The sequence below is a fragment of the Mustela lutreola genome, chromosome 12 (assembly GCF_030435805.1).
Source record: "Mustela lutreola isolate mMusLut2 chromosome 12, mMusLut2.pri, whole genome shotgun sequence".
Classification (NCBI taxonomy): Eukaryota; Metazoa; Chordata; class Mammalia; order Carnivora; family Mustelidae; genus Mustela; species Mustela lutreola.
Genome location: NC_081301.1, coordinates 91,071,168 through 91,093,766, shown reverse-complemented (window position 1 = coordinate 91,093,766; position 22,599 = coordinate 91,071,168). Strand labels below are relative to the sequence as shown.

Sequence of the window (22,599 nt, the reverse complement as noted above, 5' to 3'; positions counted from 1 at the left end):
CCGCATCAGGCTCCCTGCTCCGTGAGAAGCCTGCTTCTCCCTCTCCCACGCCCCTGCTTGTGTTCCCTCTCTTGCTGTGTCTCTCTGTCAAATAAATAAATAAATAAATAAAATCTTTAATAAAACCAAACCAAACCACTAGTATTTGTGTGTGGTGCGGTGTAGCAGACCACTATGACTTAGGAGTTGACAGACGTCTTTCTGTTCTAATCCTGGATCTACAACTTAACAGCTGGGTGAATACGTTAATAAACCCCTTGGAACTTCAGTTTCTCCCCGAGTAAAAATGGAAATACAAGTATTTACCTCATAAGGTTGTTAGAAGAATGTAATGAGACAGTGGTTTTTAAAGAGCCAAGCATATATCAAGTCCTCACTAAACACTTTATTTTTTAAAAGAATGTATTGGAAAGACTTGAACGCATTTCGAGGGGGTCATCTCTTTTGTTGCCTACAGTCCGCTGAAGTCTAGAGAGCAGTCCTGAAGACTCTTATTTTTATAAAGTGAACACGGAGGCACCAAAAGTGCAAAGCTGGAAGAACAGACCAAATCAGCACAGATCCAGGAAGCCTGGGACAAGAGTCCTCACAGCAATCACTCTTAGGCGGGCTTTGCAGCCTTTCTAAAGGGCGGCCAAGGGCAGCCCTGGTGCCCGACCACCTCCTGAAGATCATAGTTTGCCTTGAGCCAGCCCTCGCTGAGAGAGCCAGGACCCAGGGGCCGGATGACTGACGCAGGAACACAGTCGGAGAACAGACTTCAACTCTGTTTGTGTCTTCCCTTTTAAAACCACCACCGCCACCAAAACCTTGCCCCAATTCCTCCTCTTTGACTTCTTTTGGACATACCGTTCCATACTCCAGGAATACCCTGTTTTGCATTTTAACATATCCAAACAGATGCAAAAGAGAATGAAAATAAAAGCAAACCTATACTCCACACACTGGATCCCTGGGGGCAATTCAGTAAATGCTACTTCTGGCTAAACCAAACATTTAGAAAAGGAAACGCAAGAACTTTTTCAAGGCACAGACCTTGCTAGTGACCTGAGCTGTGCATTTCAAGTTGAAAAGCAAGGCCGTTTTTGTTTGTTTAAATTGTAGGATTAAGTAATGTGTTTTCCTCAAAATCATCATAACAAGCTCTGCATTCTTTGAGTTATGCCAAGTACCCGAAAGCAATGAGTGAAAATGCAAGCCATTTGTACCCCTGCTCCTATCCTGGGTATAAAAACCCACCCCGCTTGTCAAGACCTTCCAGCACTGTGGGTTTCCTGCCTGCCCTTCCCAGTCCAAACCCTGCTGAGCATTTCCACCTGACCGCGTGAATGCTCTGAGCAAACCGTTCGCCTCGCATTTGCCTTCTTTCCTCGGAAAAGTTGGAAAGAAAAGTACAAAAAGACTGCCAGGCAACAGAGTTGTGTATTCTTCGTGCCCTGATTTAAAACAATATTAAACTGTTCTCGCTGTCCGCACCCAGGCCCTCGATTTCATTTCTAAAACATGGAAAGAGAATTCCCCTGGAACAAGGTGCTCAGCCTTCACCACGTTCTCACCTACGGAAGGGTGAGCTGATGCTGAGCCGGTGCCTGGAAACTTGTGCTCATGCTACCGGAGCGCGTCTCTCCTTCCCTCTTTCTTGCCTTTTTAAACTCCGCACGGACAACGTGCTCACTCCAAATATGCAGCCCGACCTGTTCCCGGGGCTGTCTGAATTCCACAAGCAGCGAGAAGCTGCGGGCTCGGGTGTCAAGCAAACGCAGGCGGATCGGACGGGCAGGAGCCGGGAGCCGGCGATTCTAAAATTGGGCTGTGGCTCCTCCAGGCCACAGGGGGCTCAGCCCAGGGACCAGCCCCTTCCCCGCCCCGCGCTGCGCCCCGCTGGCAGGCGGCCACCCACCCCCTCCCCGGCGCCTGCTGCGCTCCACCCCGCGCCCGGCACCTCCAGGGGAGGGGGGCGCCCGCGGCGCTGCGCCCCCCACGGGCCGGGTCGCAGCCGGCCGCACCCCCACCGGCGCCCGAAAAGCCCTGTCCGCGGGGGCACCGGCCGCGCTCCGCTCCCCACCCGCCCGATGGCCGCCGGCAGCTCAGCGCTCCTCCCGGGCGCCCACCGATCCCGTCGGTAGCTCACCCGATCCCGGGCGCCCGCAGGGCTCCGCTCCCCGCCGCCCAGACCTCCCGCCCGCGGCGCAGACACCCGGCGCCGGCCCCGCCGTCCGGCCCGCTCCCAGCCCCGCGCCCGCCGCAGCGCCCCCCGCCCCGCTCCCAGCCCCGCGCCCGCCGCAGCGCCCCCCGCCCCGCCGGCCGCTCACCCGCCGGCTCGCACCGGGCCCGGCCCCGCCTCGGACGCCCTCCGTCGGTCTTCACCCCATAAGGAAAGGAGGTTCAGCGTTCGTGCACACTTCGCCGGGCCACGCGCGAACACCATAGGCCCAGGTCTCACCAATGAAGTCTCCCGGCGGCTCCGGGGACGCCACCCCCGGCGCCCGCAGCGGCTCGGCACTCCCCGCTCTCTTAATGGAAACAGGAAATCGGGATCTGGCGAAACCGTGTGTTCTTCGGGCCGGTGGCGGCCAGGCGCACACATGCGGCCGGCGGCTTAAACACCTCCACACAGAGGCTCTGTGTCCGCGGGACCCGTCACTTCCAAAGGGGAGGGTGTGTGCTCCCGCCCTCGGTCACCTGAGGAAGTTCCAGGCACAATAGGGCCACTGTCCCCAGCAGGTTCTCCAAGCGCCCCGAAGTCCCTGTTGGTCCGGGGGCGCTGCGGGTACGTTTCCCGGCGCTTGGCGCCTCACCAGCTACAAGCAGCTATGCCTTAAGTCTTAATCCCAACCAAGCCTTTGCCCTTGCTAAGAAGTTCTTTGAAACTCCCCACCTTTTTCCAGCTACAAAAGTATTCCATGCTTATGTTAATTAAAAAAAAAAAAAAAATCACCTCCAGGCCATTGAAAGAATGAAAAAAAGTCACTCAGCTCTCACCCTTTAGGAGAAATATCAATATTTTGGCATAACCCCAAGATTTTCCTGTGTATTTCTTAACATAGTTATTTTGCCCATTTTCTGTAGAAAAGGTTAATTTTTGTTTTATCTATTTCTCTTCAAAATGCTTTTTTTCTTTTTCTTTTTCTTTTATTTATTTATTTTTTTAAAGATTTTATTTACTAATCTGACAGAGAGAAATCACAAGTAGACGGAGAGGCAGCCAGAGAGTGAGAGAGAGGGAAGCAGGCTCTCCGCTGAGCAGAGAGCCTGACGCGGGACTCGATCCCAGGACTCTGAGATCATGACCTGAGCCGAAGGCAGCGGCTTAACCCACTGAGCCACCCAGGTGCCCCATTTTTTTCTTTCTTTTTTTTTTTTAATGCGCAACTTGATGTCAGGGTTTAGGAGACAACAAAGCACATCACATTTTTCAGTGAAACTTAACTGGCAGCCGGCCCATCTTTAGTTATTTGTGAAGTTTCACAAAAGGTCATGCTGAATTATCCCCCAAACGAACTCTGGACTTCTACAACTGGGACTCAGGAAAGGTTAGAATTTAACCATGTTGGGCTTGACGATTTCCTAATGCTGCTTAAATCAGACTATCCTAAGGAGAACAGGACCCACATTCTATCCCCAGCACCTAAATAAAGCAACCTGGGTTTCTCAAGGTGTCATTTCTGCAATCAACTGTCCACTGTATGTTCTACGATTAAGTGAAGACACCCAGTGTCATTTTTACCTCCTGCTTTCTGGGGTACCTTCACGTACAGTAACACAAATATAGCATTTTATGAGGCTCTGATGGATTTCCCAACTTCCCCCCTTGTGGAGGTCTTCTCTCTGTGCTTGATTAAGGATGTTAAGAGCAACAAAATTAATTTTTAATATTTCCTTCACAGCTCTCCCTTTCCAATCATACACATCACTTAATAAGATGTGGGGAACTATGGAGATGTTTAAACATGTTTCCTGAAGGAATAACTGAATATATAGTAGCATATAGTGAATTTTTAAGAACATCTTAATATTCTGTAGGCAGAAGTTGCTTGCTCTGTATTGTCTGTAAAAGACAACTTTTACATGAAACTGTTTCAGTGGTTACCTTCAGGTTGTGGAATCATGGATGGTTTTTATGTTGTTTCTTATATTTTATACATTTTTACAACACATGGCTCTCTTTTAAAAAATATTTATAAGATTATAAGAAGTTACTGGAAAGCAAGGGAAAATGTATTGAAATAAACTACAAGAAAGTTTGTTCAGGAGGGAGATGTACGGGGCAGCCATAGAAAAGACATCCCGATGTTCCTCTGTATGTATGATCCCATCTTGGAAATTAACAGGACTCCTGGTTTAGTTGGGCACATAAAAAGACTATATTTCCCTGGCCTCTTTTACTGTTAGTATACCATAGGCAGAAACATCATAAAGCAACCCCCCAGAACCTCCCTTCGAAGACACAGGAATAGTTCTCCGGCCCCCTTTCTTCTTTGTCATGTCCGCCATCCTACTGCCTGGAATGCAGATGTGACGACTAGAACACTAGCTCCCTCACCGGACTGGGAGTTCACACATAGGGATGGAAAGACCACGTGCTAGAAAAATCCTGATCTCTAAGAGCTCTGCAGATCAGAGCTACTATACTACACCTGGGAAGCCACCTCTATACATCTATGAGAAAGCAAGAGAAAGAAACTATTCTGTGTGTTGTGTCTCTGTTACTTGGATCTACACTGAATTCTAATGGATAAGGCAATCTCTCCTCCGCGTCTCCCCTCCCCCACAAAAAATTAAGACCAGATCTTGAAAAGAAGAAGAACATTAAATGATTAACTGGGGAGATGTTACAATAAAATTTTTTTTTTACAGAAATTTTTATTAATTCAAGAATAATCAGGAAAGAATAAAAACAACACTTCTTTAAAAAAATCTCTAAGTGGGTTATAAAGAGACTCTTAACTGCCTGAAACCTTTTTTTGGACTAACAGGGTTATGCCTGTTTATATATAGCCAAGAACCACTGGCTTTGTCTGCAAATGGAATCCTGAAAGTAACAGCTTCCAGCAAAATATTCTGGAATCACAGGGTTGTCCCCTGGGGTTTACAAGAATTTTCTAAATGTCTGGAAAGCCAGTGGTGGAGACTGCTCCTGGCACCGCCTCTGCCTTCATTATATAGCATTTATTAAAAGCTTAATTGGGTGCAGAAAATGGTCCTATTCAGTGGAAAGAGGAGGAGGAAGGATTATAAGAAATAAAAGGAGGTATAGTCTGCTGGGAAATAGATGCCAAACACCCTAAACATAACATTAATTGAGATCAGTTAGTTACAAAGGCATATTATCGACGAGAACAATATGCTCGTATGTGAATAATTAATCAAAACAGAATGGTGTTAACCAAGAGCTGAGTTTTTAAGGGAAAGCAAGTGATGACAGAATAAAAGGGCCAAGGCCCAGGGCAGAGACTGCTGGTACGGCCCGAGGACAGACGAGCTCAGAAGAGCTGGGGGGTGGCTGAGTACGAAAGAGGCCACCAGACTCGGGTCCCAGACCAGGGGGATCTGGTCCACTTATAGTCACCCTGTGGGGCACACCCCGCCCCATGCTAGAGGCGAAAAAGGCCTTGACTCAGACTGTCTTGGCACTGTGTGTGGACTGGACCAACCAAGGTAGGCCAAGAGATTAAATTCAAGGGGACCAATGAGAATGTTATCATCCTCAAGTGTGACACAAGGACCAACCAAATAAAAAATCTATTTGTACATTCGACTCATAATCAATATTGATAAAGAAAAACAGTCTGTAGTAATAATATCCATCCATCCATCTGTCCACCTGTTCATCCATCCATCCATATGCCCGTCCATTCATCCATCCATCCGTCCAACCATCCATCCGTCCATCCATCCATTTATCTGCTGTTACTATTTACCAGGCTCTGTCATAGGAGCAGGGGACACAGTGTGAACAAGAGATAAGGTCCCCACTTTCATAAGACTCACAGTCTAGTGGGCAGCAGGGCGCATGGGGATAAAACCCAAGTAAAATACGAGGCAAAAATGAAACAAAGAGGTGGAAATCACCCAGAATTTATCCTGTTGCATCAACATAAGGAGACAGGCCACTAACAGCAGGTGCATGGATTCTGGGGTTGACACCATCTCTGAGCTGACCTACTTCCTACACACCAACGGTATCAGAGACCCTCTTCCCGCTTCTCTCTCATGACCCAGTTTCTACGGTCTGCAGTTTGGGGCAACCGAACACCAAATGAAAACAACACTAAGTAGAGACAATGTCCCAAGTCCAGAGCAAATTCTCTTGTGTTCAGAGAGAAGCTGAAATCAACAAACTGACGGTAATTCAACTCTTCATTTATATATTTACCACCTATAAAACTTAAGAGCTCTGTGAAAGGGGCCCAATTCATGGCCTCAGGAAAAATTTAAAATTTCCTTGCAGTTTATCTGCATTAGCAAAGTGAAATGGAGATACGGATATCTCGAAAATCACTTTTTTTTAAAGAGAGAGCACGTGTGTGCAAGCGGGGGAGAAACAGAGGGAGAGAGAATCTCCAGCAGGCTCTGCCCTCAGCTCAGAGCCCCATGGGGGACTCATTCTCAGCCCGAGACCAGGACCTAAGCTGAAATCAAGAGCTGAATGCTCAACCAACTGAGCAACCCAGGTGCCCAACTTCTTTCTCTTAAGCAAGCACTATGCCCAACGTGGGGCTTGAACTCAAGACCCTGAGATCAAGAGTCGCAGGCCCTACTGAATGAGCCGGCCAGGTGCCCCCCCCCCCCAAATAATTTCAGGTTAATCTTCACTTCTCAAGGAAATAAAACTTACTCTCCAAACAATACTTGGTTTGAGCAGACAAAAAAAAAAAAAAAAAAAAAAAACACTCCCTGGGAGGTGGGAGATGAGGCTAGATGGTAGTAAATGAGTCACGTGGTTAGCCTAGTAGTGGTGGTTCTCCACAGGGGGTGAATTTTGCCCCACGAGGGACATACGGCAATATCTGGACACCTTTTTGGTCGTTACCACGGGAAGGGGGAGCTAGTGGCATCTCGTGGAGGGAGGCCAGTGTTGCCGCTGAACACCCCACAGTGGGCAGACAGCCCTGCCCTCCTCAATGGCGGATTATCCGTCCAGAACGTCTGCTGTGCTCAGGCATAGACGGTCTGTGCCAAGGACAGGGAGCAGAGTCAAAACTTCCCATAGAGCGATTGAGAACATGGGTCACAGAGACCACAGTCTCCATGCCCCCAGTTCTCAGGGGGACCATAACATCCAGCTCCAGGGACAGGGTAAAAAAAAAATAATAATAAAATGCCACTTTCAAGGAAGAAAACGCTAAACACTTTTCTACACAGGCTGCCCCACTGAGGCAGTCTTTAGTCTGAGCAAAACCCAGGGTTCTGGACTACTACGTCCTGGTGGATTTTTCAATGGACAAAACTTTGATATTATTTCTTTATCTATGCGTGAGCATCCAATGACTTCTGGTCTTGCTGCTGCACTCTATAGGCCCGATTAGTGGCTGAGTGACGGCACCATGAGAAATAATTACACCCGTGGGCCACAACTTCCATGCTTTTAATGTCTTTCTTCACCAGATGCTCACCTGAACTGTTGAAACTGAACGACGCTGCTGATTCCCACAACCGCACTGTCTCCACTCCCATGGTGCATGAAGGCTTTGCCCCAAGAGCTGAGTCAGTCCCCGAGAAGCACATAATTATCACGGGTTCCCATATTTAAAAGCAGCAGAGTTGCAAGCCTCCCGTCATTAGAAGCAGTGGAAAACACTCCACGTGAGCTCGGGCGGAGAGGCAGGAAAGCAAACCAGAGGATGAAAGAGAGAAAGCGAAGTTCCCATGAAGTTAATTACTCAAAGTATGAGAGCAACTGCGTTAGCAAATCAACTTTTCTAGGCTCAAAAGAGTAGGACAAAGAAAACAGTGAAGTGGGATAGATCCTTCCGGACAGGTTTAACAGGAAAGTTCTGCGGATGGCACTGTTAGCACTATGACTTTCAGACCCAAGGACCTTCCCCGTACGCAATCCACAAGCAACCCCGGTCGGTGCAGAACACACAGAAAGGACCTCTTTCTGCTTTACAATGACGTAGGACAGATGAGATTTCCTCCTGCTCTCCCATCACCGGAAGAGTTCCTTTCCCACCGGCTCGTGGCCCCTCCCAGTTAGCACACCCCCCCATCCGTTCGCGCACACAGTGAGCACCTACTGGGTGTCAGAGCCTTTGCTCATAGCCACTAACCTGCACGCCATCCCCCACACCTTCCCCTGTCTCCCACCACGACCCCTTTCCATACTGGCTCCAGAATCCCACACCCCACAAAAAGCATGCTGACCTAGGGAAGGTGCAATGGCCCGTCTGAAAGAAGGATTTTATTCTTTTATCCAGGAAATATTTATTAAGTACCTACTGTGTGCCAAACCCGGCTAGGGGCTGCTCAGCAAATCAGACAGAGAGCCTGTAGGTGAACGTGCGAAGTACAGGAGGGGACAGACAAGGGGGTGCAGAGAGGAAGGGCCAGCGGCGAGGAGTGCGGTGAAAGTCAAGCCCAGGGAGTGAGCTGGACAGAGATGGGGGGCAGGGGGTATGGATCGTGCTGGGACTGGGCTGGATTGGAGGAGGGTGCTGGGAACTGGGCAGGGTGTATGCTTGCAGGGGAGAACGCAATGGGAGAAGCTCCTAGGTTACACCCAACCTGCCCTGTTTAGACACTGAACAGAGGACTGCGCCCGGACTGCGGACTGCGGCAGACAGGCGACCACACCCCAGCCAGGCAGGGCCCTGGGAGTCTGGTTTTTGGCTCCTAAGTGCACTGAGAAGCTATCAAAGGGTTCTAAATAAGGGAGTGAAATGATCATATCTGCATTTAAAAAACAGGATTTTATTTATTCATTTGACAGAAAGATAGAGAGAGAGCACAAGAAGGCAGAGGGGCAGGGAGAGGGAGAAGCAGGCTCCCCGCTGAGCATGGGGCCTGACACAGGGCTCCATCCCAGGACCCTGGGATCATGACCTGAGCTGAAGATAGCCGCTCAACCGACGGAGCCACCCAGGCGCCCCAGATCTGCATTTTTAATAGGACTGCTCTAGCTAGATGCTGGAGGATGGACTGAGAGTCCCTTCCGCACTTTCAATAGCTTTCCATGGATTGCTCCAAGTCCCCATAAATGTTTCTCCTGGGGTCACAAATCCTTTGCACGGAGTCGAGTTTTAAAACAACTCGAGGCTAAGTGCCAGCCATAATGTTAAAACCCCCAGAACTTAGAATCTGCATTTGGGATGACCTATGGCCTACTGGGAAGGCTTGACAAGCTCAGCTCCTCTGGGCTGGGCTGGGGACCAGGATCAGCTCTCGGGACTTGCCCTTGGGGGCTCTCTCCATGACCTCATCATGCTGTCAAAAAAGAAAATATTTTTCTTTAAACCAGTGGATGACTCACTGCAGAGAAAAACGATAGGATTTCCTCTTCTGAAGGTCATTAAAACATGATAAATCTAATCCGGGAGGGACACGTGTGGCACGGGTGAGGGTCGGCCCGAGCGCTCTGGGATGCAGAGGACAAACGAGCTCTGTACTTGAAACTCTAGGAGGGGAACCGCAGAGATTGAATACGTCTGTGAAGCAGGAACATTGTCCCTGACAGCCAGCAAGTGTGTCTGCACAGGAGGGAAGGCCAGCTGGCATCGGACTACCCAGGCGGCTCCCACCCAGCCCACACCCTTCCCACACCTTCCCAGGTGCTGATTTAGCGGATGCGAAGGCTAAAGATAGAGGGTTGGGTCTGGGAGAACCCAAGCAGTACATGGTAAAATCCAACTCTTCCACTCACTAAGCTGGTTTCTGACAAGCTCCGTTTCAGGTCAGTCTGTCCCCAGAGTCACCTGTCAGAGTCCGCCTGCCTGACAAGAATCTCGCTGCAGGCGGCCCCAAGGGCCTGAGGTGCAGACAACATAGAGAACTCAGAGAACATGTGCTTGCCCATGAGTTATTCTCAAATGTCAGCACACCTCAAATCAGCTATTTAAAGATGGGGTCAGGATGCCTGCGTAGCTCAGTCCGTTAAGCACCCGACTCCTGGTTTCAGCTCAGGTCATGACTTCAGGGTCCTGAGATCAAGCCCTGCCTTGGGCTCAGCGCTCAGTGGGGAGTCTGCTTGAGGACTGTCTTTCTCCCTCTGCCCTACCCCTAGCTCACTCTCATGCATTCTCTCTCTAAAATGAATAAAAATTTTAAGATTTTATTTATTTGAGAGTGAGAATGAGGCAGAGAGAGAGAGACAGAGAGCCAGAGTGGGGAGAGAGAAGCAGACTCCGAGCTGAGCAGGAGACTGCTTTGGGGCTAGATCCCAGGACCTTGAGATCAGGACCCATCTGAGCCACCGAGACATCCCAATAAATAAGTCTTTAAAAAAAAAGTGGGGCACCTGGGTGGCTCAGTGGGTTAAGCCTCTGCCTTCGGCTCAGGTCATGATCTCAGGGTCCCGGGATTGAGCCCCGCATCGGGCTCTCTGCACAGACATGAGGGATGAGAGATGGAGATGATAATGAGCCTCCTTTGCTTGCGCCTTCAGCGTTTCTGGGGGACAGAAGTGCCATCAGCTGGTCACCGGGGAGCACGGCCAAGACTCGTATATGCAAATGAGGCAGCCTGTTTTTTTTTTTTTTTCCTTTTAACCAGGCCTGATGCCCCTTCTCTTCTCTATTACATATGCTTCGAGGAATGTTACATTTGTTTGAGGTATCCCTGGAAACATGAAAGGCTTCTCAATTATTAATGTTGCCGATTGATATGCCAGGAGCCCCATGAGAGAAAATAAAGTCTAAAGGCTCCTTTCTGGGGCGCCCAGGTGGCTTAGTCACATAAGTGTAGGGTCATGATCCCGGGGTCCTGGGATCGAGCCTGCTTCTCCCTCTCTCTGTCCCTCTGCTGCTCTCTCCCTCTCTCTCTCCAATAAATAAATAAAATCGTAAGAAAGAAAAAAATGAACGTTCCTCTCTGTGGCATTGGAAATCGTCGACAATTTGGCCCGAATCCAGCACCTGCCCAGTTTCATTCCCACCCTGCACCCCAACCTATGGAACGAACAACTGTCCAGGCCAGCCACCCTCGCTCATTCTGGTCCTTTCTCGTCTGTCAGGGTTAACTACACTGTCTTGCCTCAACCCCAGCAGCCCACCCGTCGTCAAAGCTTCACTTACCCACAGCTGCTCTGTCCCGGAGGAACTGGTCACCCTCTTCCCTCGGCCCTGAAACGCTCTGCCTGCACATCCTGACCAGCAAAGCACGCGTGGGTCTTCCCTCACCAGACGGTGTCTTGGGCAGGGGGGTGGAGAGCACAGGAATCACGTAGAATTTCTTCTCCTATCCCCGAGTGCTCGGCACACACTGTGCTCACTACACGCGGAGATGAGAAACTCCGCACTGAGGCATCTAGAGATTGGTCGGCAATGGCGGGAGAAGACACGTAATGACAGGAGCCGGCACTCTGGGGCCAGACGGCCCGGGTCTGGATCCTGGTTCTGCCACTTCCCGGCTGCTGGCATGTTGGATGGTATATCAGCTGAGTAATTGGGAAAAGAACAGATGTGCCGCCCAGCGTGGTTGTGGACTGCTTCGATCCAAGCCTGCAGCCTGTTATCATTTGAGCAGATCGCCCTCCGCTGTCAGGTGAGGCGTCCCGGATGACCCAGAAGGCCTCCCCGCCACCCTGCTGCTTCTCCCCAGTTCTGAGAAGCCAGGGCTTGAGGTGTTGAGCGAATGAGCTTGCTACAATGTTGAGGTCCAAGCTGGACTGGGCCTCTGGGCATGGGTGGGGGAGAGAGGCTGGCTGGGCCGGGCAGGGGACGTGCGTGTGCCTGTGGGGGCTCACCAGGCCCAGGGAATGCGGCGAGGAGGTGCTGCCTGGGGGGAGAGGAAGGCCGGGTCCAGCCTCAGCCACGCAGGAAGGAGGTAAGCTAAAACCAAAGCGAAAGTCAACCCACATCCCTGACCTTTAGCAACAAAGTATGGCCAAATCAAAACATCCTCTTCTAATACGGGGACATGAGTCTGCACTAATTTTTCTGAACCATCTCATGCTTTCAGCCCCACAGGAGTCCTGAGAGGAAAGCGTGCTTGAACACACTGGGCACACGTGCGCGGTACTACCTCACCCCCTGGCCGTCCAGACTGGCTCCCCTAGATGGGGGAAGGTGTAACTTTCATAAAACAAGAACAGGAGCTATCGATACTTCCAAGTTCACGGACAAGCCACGGGGCTGCAGGGGCCTGAGATGGGCCATGCAGAGAGCAGGTACACACGCATAAAATGAGAAGGGAGGTGGGCCTCGGGAATTCCCACAAGTTTCTTCCAGACTAGGACCCTCCGACGCATTTCCCACAGAATGTCGTAGCACTGCACGCTGTGTGACCCAGGGGAGAAGGAGGGCATGGCGGCAGGTGTCAGACCAGAAAAGCTCGGCAGACCGCTCCCATGGCCCCTCTTCTGCTCATTTCGTCCCACAGCACCTTTCCAGAAGCATCACAACAACACAGCCTAACCACGCCCCCAAAGCAGCTTACCCTTGCTGTAGTAGAATCAGTTCTACTCTGGACCTGCTGGAAGAATCCGGACGCCAGGCTGCAGGTGAGCTACTAGGAGGGAAGGATGTGGAAAGGAACGGAATGGATTGTGTTTTAACAGAAGGCGCTCACTGTGCGTCAGGGAGGCACACCACACAGCAGGGCCCACACGGCAGGGCCCTCTCCTCCAGCGCTCTGCCTGCTGTCAGGTGCGGACACGCTCGAGCCCAAATCTGTCTTGAAACGGCCACCAGCCTGCCGTCAGGACCCTCCCCTGACCCACCGAGGCAGTGCTTGCTCGTGTTCACGGTGTCATTTGGAGAGAGGCGACTGAAACCCAGCCCAAACTGGTCATGCATGCGCAGCCGAGAGCTAGCGGGGGACGGAAGGCTGTTTTCCAAACTTTCTTCAAAAAATAACACTCCATTCTAAGGGTAAATAGGGAATGTGACAGTTCTAAGGGTAATTCTGTGGAAAGCAGTGGAGGAGCACAAGCTGGGACAGTGGGACAGAAAGGGCTTTTCTAATAAAGCAGCACTTGTTTTGGGGGGAGGGAGGAACTGGAGTAACCGTATAAATCACAGCCTGTATTTTGTTTTATAGTGTTTATACAAGAACAAGAAGCCAGCTTCAAGGCACACTGAACAGCTCCCCATTAGAAAAACAGAGCTGAAAACAAATGACCAAAAATGGATTCAGCCTCACGAAAAAGGAAATTCTGGAACTTAAATAAACCATAAACTCAGAAACGCAAACCTTAGCCTATATGTACCACCGTTCACTCCCACGACAATGACATCTTTATGTTAAAGCTGAAATGGTCCGTGAACCAAAAATCGAGTACGAGGTATCCTTTCCAGCTTGTAATAAAAGCAAACATTTTTCCTAACACACAGAGCTTGAGTTCCTATGTCACCCCCACACCCTCCTCCCCCCAAACTTCACGCTCTCCTCTTTTTTTCTTCTTTTGGGCTTTCTTATTCACCTCCCCAGAAACAAAGTAACTATGACTTTCAGCAAGCAGGAAGCTCGGTCTCCAGCAAACTTCCCTCGTCATTAAAGAGACTAACACACATGAGCAGGGCAGGGAGCCCGGGAGCTGCTGCGGAGAATTCATTTCTACCCATTTGGAATTTCCTGACCAACTAGCACCCTCCTGGCGGCGGGGTTTAATTCCAACACTCCGGGCGCCAGAGAGACAGCAAAATCCACCAACCAGCAAAACTGCCAGCAAGGATCTTAACAGAAAAATAAAAAGGTGAAGGCACATTGCTCCCATGCCCCTTCCGATTTTTGGAGCATGGGCTCCTCATTTTCTTTAGACACCGGAAATGCCGACCTCGAAATCCAGTGGCAAACCTACTCATTCGAGGAAGAACAGAGAAAAGCAACAAATGCTTTCTGTTTTTCTCCCCTCATTTCTTCCCTTCCCCAAAGCCTCCAGAGCGGAGAAAGCTTCGTGTTATTATCTGGAGATGTAACTCAGCAGCTGTCTGCGTAAAGGGATGACTCAGTCGTACAGCTGAGCCCAGGAGGGGCTGGAGGTGAGGGTTCCTCTGCTTGCTTTACTCTTCCTTAATGCAACATGTAATCTGAAGGCTAAAAACACTCCTGGGTGTACAGCACAGACCCAGGCTTTTGTTTTCTTTTCCTTCATCTTCTCTCATGCATTTTTACCCAAATTCGATCATACGACTCTCAAAGACACAGACTTAAGTTCCCCTCCAACAAGGGCATTCTGTTTTAGGATGATAACATCTTTCAGCAACCACCGATTTCTGCTTTAAAAATATAAAAACGAGGGGTCCCTGGGTGGCTCAGTGGGTTAAAGCCTCTGCCTTCGGCTCAGGTCATGATCCCAGGGTCCTGGGATCGAGCCCCGCATTGGGCTCTCTGCTCAGCAGGGAGCCTGCTTCCTCCTCTCTCTCTGCCTGCCTCTCTGCCTACTTGTGATCTCTGTTAGATAAATAAATAAATAATCTAAAAAAAAAAAAAAAAAAGGTAAGAATGATATGTTCCTCTAGTGGTTTAAATATATTACCTAAAACAGAAAGAAAGAAACAGATAAGAAACGGTACATTCTTCCCTTGGCCTATGAGCCTAAGAACATGGGCTAAAAGTGATTCTAGAAGAACGAGATTTACAGAGCTCTGTCTACAGGGCAAACAAGCAGAACCCGTTCTAAACAATAAAACAGAGATTAACAAAGATTAGGGATGACTCGAAGTCACCCTACCTTGCAGGGTAGAGCCGCAAGGAGAAAGGCAAAATTTTATAAGAATCCACTGAATTTGCCTTGTTTGACTGGTTCGTCTTGGTGGCCGTGCACACACACCTCACTCCTTTTACCTTCTGGTTCTGGCCTCCTGGCCCAGATCTGGGGGCTGGGTGATTATCTCTGGGACACAAAACTTTCTGTGTGAAGCTACAAGGACTAAACATTTTAAGACGATGTGGGGCCCATTTGGGGTTGTTTTCCACCAAATAAGTAAACCGATTCAGAGAAAAATAATAAATTAAGAACAAAGCTTCAAAGTGCTAGATACTCTGAAATACAGGGTCCAAATCATTTCAAGTTATTTTACCCACCAATACCTACCTTAGGTAAGAGATTTTGTTAGGTGTCTTTTTTTCCCTTTTGGGGGACAAGGGGCTTTAAAAAAAGCTTTATTAAGATACTTACATGCTATAAAATGCACCCATTTTAAAAGTGACTTATTTGGGGCACCTGGGTGGCTCAGTGGGTTGGGTCTCTGCCTTTGCCTCAGGTCATGATCTTAGGGTCCTGGGATTGAGTCCCGCGTCAGGCTCTCTGCTCGGCGGGGAGCCTGCTTTCCCCTCTCTCTCTGCCTGCCTCTCTGCCTGCTTGAGATCTCTCTGTCAAATAAATAAATAAAAGAGTGACTAGTTTGATGAGTTTTAGTAACTGTATACAATTGTGGCATCCATCCCCACAAACCAGTTTTAGGAAATGCCCATCAACCTAAAAATCCCCTAAGGCTTGTTTTATCATTTGCTTTTTTAACAGAGCAAGTTTTTTCTCTGTACTTGTGAGAAAATTCTGGTACTGCTCAGTCACGTGATTTCATTTCAAACTAGGTATCATTATCCAAAGGCTTGTTCTTAAGAACTCAGTGGAGGGGGCGGCTGAGTGGCTCAGTTGTTAAGCATCTGCCTTCGGCTCACGTCAGGATCCCAGGATTCTGGGATCCAGCCCCGAGATGGGCTCCCTGCTCTGCAGGAACCCTGTTTCTCTTTCTTCCCCTCCTTGGGTTCCCTTTCTCGCTGTGCCTCTCTCTCTCTGTCAAATAAATAAATAAAATCCTAAAAAAAAAAAAAGAAAGAAAGAAAGAAAAAAAGAACTCAATGGAGGAAAGCATCTGAATGTAGGGTTTCTTAATCCTGCAAAAGAGAATACTGCTGAATTTCTATTTCACCAACATTGTGTTCAGGTAAGAGCACAGCTTAGCCTATTAAAAAAAGAAAGAAAGAAAGAACAAACAGAAAAAAAAAAAAAAAAAAAGAATACAGCTTATTCCCGAAACAGCTGAAGGTAGTAATTTTGTACGTGTGCTTCCATTAGGGTCAGGTCTAGCAGAAAAAGTCACAGTATACTAATAAACACCCAGTCTTTGATGAAGAAGGACAAAGGTCGGGAAGGAAGAATAATTAAAGACAGGCGCTCTTTCTGCCTGGAGAGTGCCAGTCACGCAGGCTCCGCTGTCTGGAGACAGACACACCTGCCTGCCTTTACTTTCTCTTAATTCATGTCCAAAAGAAGCATCCCAGCCAGACGTGGGAGGATGGGCATGTACTCAAGGCTTTGCCTCTGACAGGTGCAAAGGAGCGGGGAAGGGTGACTCGCAGTGAGAAGGGGAACAGGCCGTGGACAGAAGCCTTCTGGTCACCAGGCTGGTCGAGGGCACCAACAGTGTTCACCCCCGGGGGGCAGCTGCCGGGCTCCAGGCTGCGATCAAGCCTTTCTGAGCCCACAGTTCTGATGTTAACTGAACGGGAGTACTGCACCAAGACCTTTTCCCTGGGGCGCCTGGGTGGCTCAGTGGTTAAGCCTGTGCCTTCAGTTCAGGTCATGATCCCAGGGTCCTGGGATCAAGTTACACATCGGGCTCTCTGCTCAGCAGGGAGCCTGCTTCCCCCTCTCTCTCTGCCTGCCTCTCTGCCTACTTGGGATTTCTCTCTCTCTCTCTGTCAAATATATAAATAAAATCTTAAAAAAAAAAAAAAAAGACCTTTTCCCTGGGGTGGGGGGAACAGGGGTGGGTCTGTCTGCAAGTCTGGAGAGAAAACTGACATTCAGTGTAACCGTGAGTTACGTTTTGGACATTGTGAGATGCAGGTTTCTTGACACAGCCTGAGCTTACCTTCCTCCCCCAGTAACGTCCTCTTCTACCGGCCAGCGGTTACGAACGCCCTCCGACCTCAGTGACCCACCACTGCAGCGAGGCTCTGAGGCTCCCTTCGATCCCATATACAGAAGTGAACTCATTTCAGGGGCACCTGGGTGGCTCAGTTGTTAAGTGTCTGCCTTCAGCTTGGGTCATGATCCCGGGATCCTGGGATCGAGTTCCGCATTGGGCTCCCCGCTGAGCTTCTCCCACTCCTACTCCCCCTGCTTGTGTTCCCTCTCTCTCTCTGTCAAATAAATATATAAAATCTTAAAAAAAAAAAAAAAAAAGAAGAAGAAGAAGAAGAAGTGAACTCATTTCAATTCCATAACCGGCCTGGGAGTGAAACTCAGATCACTGGGATTTATTTTTTGATTTTTAAATTTTATTTATTTATTTGACAGAGCACAAGCAGACAGCAGCAGGCTCCCCATTGAGCAAGGAGCCCAATGCGGGACTGGATCCCAGGACCCTGAGATCATGACCTGAGCCAAAGGCAGAGGCTTAACCCGCTGAGTCACCCAGGTGCCCCGGATTACCAGCATTTTACAGATAAAGTTTATGTCATCTGCTGTGTGAATGCCACCTCCTAGGGAAAGGCCACGTGGGCAGTCCATCTTTACTGCACCTTCAGGACCCCCCACCCCAAAGGTAGGAGGAGGGGGAGGGAGCTGGCATCTCTGAAGGGTCGGGAGGCGAAGGACACACTTTTGCTTGGATTGTTCTTTCCAGACCTTTTTCTTTTCCCGACCTTCCCACACGAAACCCTCCCAGTCTGCCCAGACCAGCTGAGCATCTGTTCTGCCTGAAGGTCCCTCGTCCTTCCGTGGCCTCTTCCACCCCGGCTCTCAGGAGAGCTTCTTCTCGCCCTACTTGTGCACACATCTCACTGCCCGACAGACTCATCTCAACGAGGGCTGTGCTCCCCTCCTCCCCCGCCGGGCCATACTGCAGGTGCCCCGGGCCCAGCCCGTCAATGCAACTCCTTCCAGAGGAGTCAAACTCTGCAGGTTACTCTTTCCTTCTAACGAGATGTACAAAAATGTCAAAGATTCTGAGTTCCTGTCCTGGTTTTTTAGCGGAGGCAGGCCTCTGGGCCTGAGGGGTCATGGTACGAACATCACTTTCAGCATCCAAGGTTATAAAGGCCAAAGCTGGGACCTCCCAGACAGGCCCCCACCTTCCCCCCAAGTTTTCAACCCCTGCTGCACAACTAAACGGCCTGGGGCTGTTTGTAAAAGTGCTGAGCTGCCCCCCACCCCACCCCAGTGAGTCAGAATCTCCTGGGCGGGAGGAGCCAGGGCATCGCCATGTTCAGAAGTTCCCCAGAGGGGGCTGAACTGAAGCCAGGAGGGAGAACCTCCACTTCAAACCAAGCCAAATGTGCAACTCCGAGTGTGGTCTTCCTTTCGGCTTACAGGAGCTGAGAGCCCTCCCGGGGGCAGCCCGTGAAGCATACACGGACCCTCAGGGTCCAGATCATAAACCCAAGTACCTTTAGCATCCAGGCCAGTAACTGAAAAGAGGTGTTCAGGGCAGCTGGGGAGACCAGAGAGCACCTGTTCCCTCCGGTTAGCTCACGTGGCCTATAATACACCACCCAGCGATGCCGCCTCTTCTGACTTTCCCAGGGAAACTAAGGAAATTCGTGTTTTTCTGTTAGCTTAAAACATCTTGGCAATTAACTCAAATTAAACCAAAGCCTTGGACTGGTCAAACGGAGCACACTCCCAGGCCTCACTGTGGCACAGAGCAAGGACTTCGTGCTGTCCATGTGGGATCCAGTTTCACTCATGTTCGCATCCGTGTTCCTTTCCCACTTTCCAGGTGACCAATTTCTTCATTCCCATTTTATTATTTTTTAAAGGTTTTATTTTTAAGCAATCTCTACGCCCAATGTAAGGCTCGAACTCATAACCCTGAGATCAAGACTCACATGCTCCACTGACTGAGCCAGCCACATGCCCCTTCTTCCCTTTGTTCCTTTGTTGGAAGAAACTATAAAACTGTGGCGCCTGGGTGGCTCAGGTGTTGGACGTCTGCCTTTGGCTGAGGTCACGGTCCCAGGGTCCTAGGATCGAGTTCCACATCAGGCTCCCTGCTCAGCGGGAGCTGCTTTTCCTTCTGCCTGCTGCTCCCATTTGTGCTCTCTCTCTCTCTGACAAATCAAATGAATAAAATCTTAAAAAATAATAATAATAAAGACCAGGGCACCTGGGTGACTCGGGGGTTAAGCATCTGCTCTTGACTTGGGTCGTGATCCCAGGGTCTTCCTGCTCAGCGAGGAGCTGGCTTCTCCCTCTGCCCCTTCCCCCTGCTCAGGCTCCTCCTCTCTCCTGGTCTCTCTCAAATAAATAGAATCTAAATAAATAAATAAATAAATACCCAAACCCAACAGCCTAGGATCCTTACCACCATGCCTTCTGAAGGTAAACTTAATGTGCCCAAACCCTACTTGCAAATATTTATCTTGAAAAGACACAGGTTGGGGGGCGCCTGGGTGGCTCAGTGGGTTAAGCCTCTGCCTTCGGCTCAGGTCATGATCTCAGGGTCCTGGGATCGAGACCCACGTCGGGCTCTCTGCTCAGCGGGGAGGCTGCTTCCCTTCCTCTCTCTCTGCCTGCCTCTCCACCTACTTGTGATCTCTCTGGCAAAATAAGAAACAAAATCTTTAAAAAGAAGAAGAAGAAGGAAAAGACACAGGTCGGAAACAGGATGCTCCGTCATCAATCTCGTGGCAGGGCTGGATCATGTCTGTGGTGCGTCAGCCGCCCCCCAGCAGCCCCTAAGGAATGCACAGCCCTGGCGGTGTGCTTCACCCCTCCCGGGCTCTCGGACAGTGATGGGTGTGACACAGAAGCCGGTGTCTGAGGTAACCCCAGGGAGGGGGAGCAGAGTGGGCGGGGCTCCCTCCCACATCCCCACTGTCTCCTTCTCCACCCAGCGCCAGCACAGCCCCGAGGGCTGACCGGCCACGGAGGGGATTACAGGACAGGCCCAGCAAGAGCTTCTCGCTCTTCCTCGTCCTGGTAGGTGTGTACAGCGTTGGGTTTGGAAGAGGATCCTTCTTCACACGCCTGGATTAGAAGGATCTGCCCTAAGACTTGATGTAAGGAGAGATTTTCCAAGGAGAGGCCACAGGCAACATGGGGCGGGTGTGCCAGCAGAGGTGTGACACCGGCCAGGAGAGTGAAATGAGGACCAGGACGCTACGGGTGATGCGCCTGTCGAAAAACGCCAGGAAGAAACCCTCAGTCTGCATTACACCTGACTCAACGGAACGCCTTTCCTCGAACACATTTAAGTCTTCACACCAGAGTCACACTGAATTTTACACATCAGGCTTTCTTCACAGTCTGGGGTGCCTGTGAATATTGCTTTCATCAGATTTGGACAAAGAGACAGTCTCATAATGTGTTTTCACCTGAGTCCTGAAATCAGCATTAAAAAGCCCGTGACAAAATTGAGGCATGAAATAAGGGGATTAAAACTAAATTAGATAGCCACAAAGACTATGAACGCTGCAAACAATAAGCGTCTATTTAATACATATTTACATTTTATAGGTTATAATAATTGTAAGTTATTAACAATCATTTATCCAATAATAACTTAATTAAATAACCGTTTATTTCCTCCCATCTAAGAGGGGACAGACATCTGTAGAGACCTTCCCAAGAGAACTGTGGGACAGACGGCAGGCCGGCCGGCCATCCTCCCGACCTCGCAGGCCACCAGGTTGGTTTCTCGTCCACAGTTCCAACCAGCCCGCCCAACCAGACCAGGTAATACGCCTGGGGCAAAAGGAACTGATGAGAGGTCCACCTCCTCTCTCTGGCTGGGTCACGAACAGGAACGTGGTGGTGGGAGCTGGAAAGAAATTTCCCAAATGCCCTTTGACAAGAATCCTCCCTGGACAACCATGTCAAAACTGGTCCCCTCTCCCTGGAACGCAAGGCACTGAACAGACAGGATCATTTTAAGCCTACGTCAGAGCATGTGATGGACAGAAAGCAGATACGACCGCCTGCACGGAGCGGTGAGGTCAGAGGAGGTGGGCTGTCAGCGGGTGTGTGCCCTGCACTGAAAGCCACCTGGTTCGTCCGGGAAGAAAAATATCCAGGTGCACAGGCTGGGGGGCACCGGCCAAGGGAAAGACACTGTCAGCCTGGCCAGAAGCAGGGTTCAGTTCAATCAGAGATTCTCCAGCAGGCACTGTGCCCACGTCCCGCTCTGGATTCGCTGCCCAGCACTGTGCGGGCACAAAGCAGGCTGCAAACATGTGCTCATGGAACGTGCAGCCTGCGGACCCCAGGCGGAGTACTAAGCAGGCCACAGTGGGTACACCCGAGGTGCAGATGATGGGACTCTCACCCCCTGAGACCTCAGTGCTCACAGACTGTCGAGGCCACTCCCCTGACTCTACATAAAAATACATAGCTCTCCAGGAACTAAGAAGAGGTAGGGGTGACATTCCCCTCAGAGTCTCCAAGAACACTGGTTGGAACAGGTCAGGGAGGAAGCAGCTCTTGAAGGATGAGAAGGCCTTGGGAGGTATGGGAAAGCCATCCAGATCAAGAGAACAGGGTTTTGAGCAAGGCCCTAGGAAGGCAACAGGGCAGCTGGGCTGGGGAACAGGGGTGGGGACGGTGGAGAAGCGCCCTGGGGTTCTGCCCCAGAACCCTCTGCCAGAGCTGGTCTCTTGCTGCCTGGAGCCCTGGAGGGCTGGGAAGGCCCACCAAGATTTCTGCAGGCCTCAGGGCTGAAGACACAGAAACAAATCATGATTCTGTCCCAATGAGGCCAAAAGCAAAAGCCCAGATTTAGGAGCAAACAGACAAAAGTCAGTGAAAGCCAAACATGTTTGAGAGACGGGAAAAATAACAAAAGTATGGAAAGTTCAGTGCTCCTTCATCTCGCCAGCTGTCTTGAACTAAACAAAGTCACAAAGAAGTGACCGTAAGTAAAAGAAAGACCCACCTTCACAGGACCTCAGGGCTGGTCCGTGTCACAAAGAAGGGAAACAGGTGCCCTCTGCCAGGACGTTTCTGTGCAGTCATTTACAAGTGAGCTCCCGAATGAATGGTCTCATGGCACTGAAGTGGTTTCTCTGTCTCGCATCCTTCCTTCTGGTCATTCCCAAAAGACCCCCTGATTTAAATGCACCACTATTTGCAAAGTCTGCCTTTTCACGATCAAACTGGCCAGAGGACAGAAAAACAAATAATAAGAACCCCAGAGGTAAAGCGCCCAGCTTTTGGCCCCCCCTTTTACCTTTCTGGAAGATTTTCTGTCCGTTGATTCTTCATTTAAAAGCAGTATCCTGGGTGGTGTAAGTTCCAGATGCCAGTTTCTAGAACCTCAATAAGGTGCAAGCAGCCCCCGCCCAGAGAATCCACGTTCCCGGGCGCCCAGGTGACGCCTGAGAGTGTCCAGGGCCATGCCCAGGAGCTGGTGGGATTCCTCACCGCCCAGAAGCTTACAATGTGACCGTTTCCTCTCACACTGCCAGGCAGCTGAGCCCGGGGCAGATGTGGAAGCTGTGTAAAGCGTGGCCCTAATGGAAAAACTCGGTGGCACAGGGCTTCAGTGTTTTGCA

At 50.1% G+C, this 22,599-nt stretch overlaps 1 protein-coding gene across 4 annotated transcripts in view; it reads right to left on the bottom strand.

The window, feature by feature from the left end:
* KANK1 (KN motif and ankyrin repeat domains 1) overlaps window positions 1–22,599 on the bottom strand; it is a 193,539-nt gene that overhangs the window by 30,257 nt on the left and 140,683 nt on the right. The window contains exon 1 of one of the 4 annotated variants that reach the window (XM_059143271.1): window positions 2,444–2,611. The exons of the other annotated variants lie outside the window; for them this stretch is intronic. The gene's annotated coding sequence lies outside the window, so the exon portion shown is untranslated. Of the gene's footprint in view, window positions 1–2,443; window positions 2,612–22,599 lie in introns of those variants that run through there. 4 annotated transcript variants of the gene reach the window in all.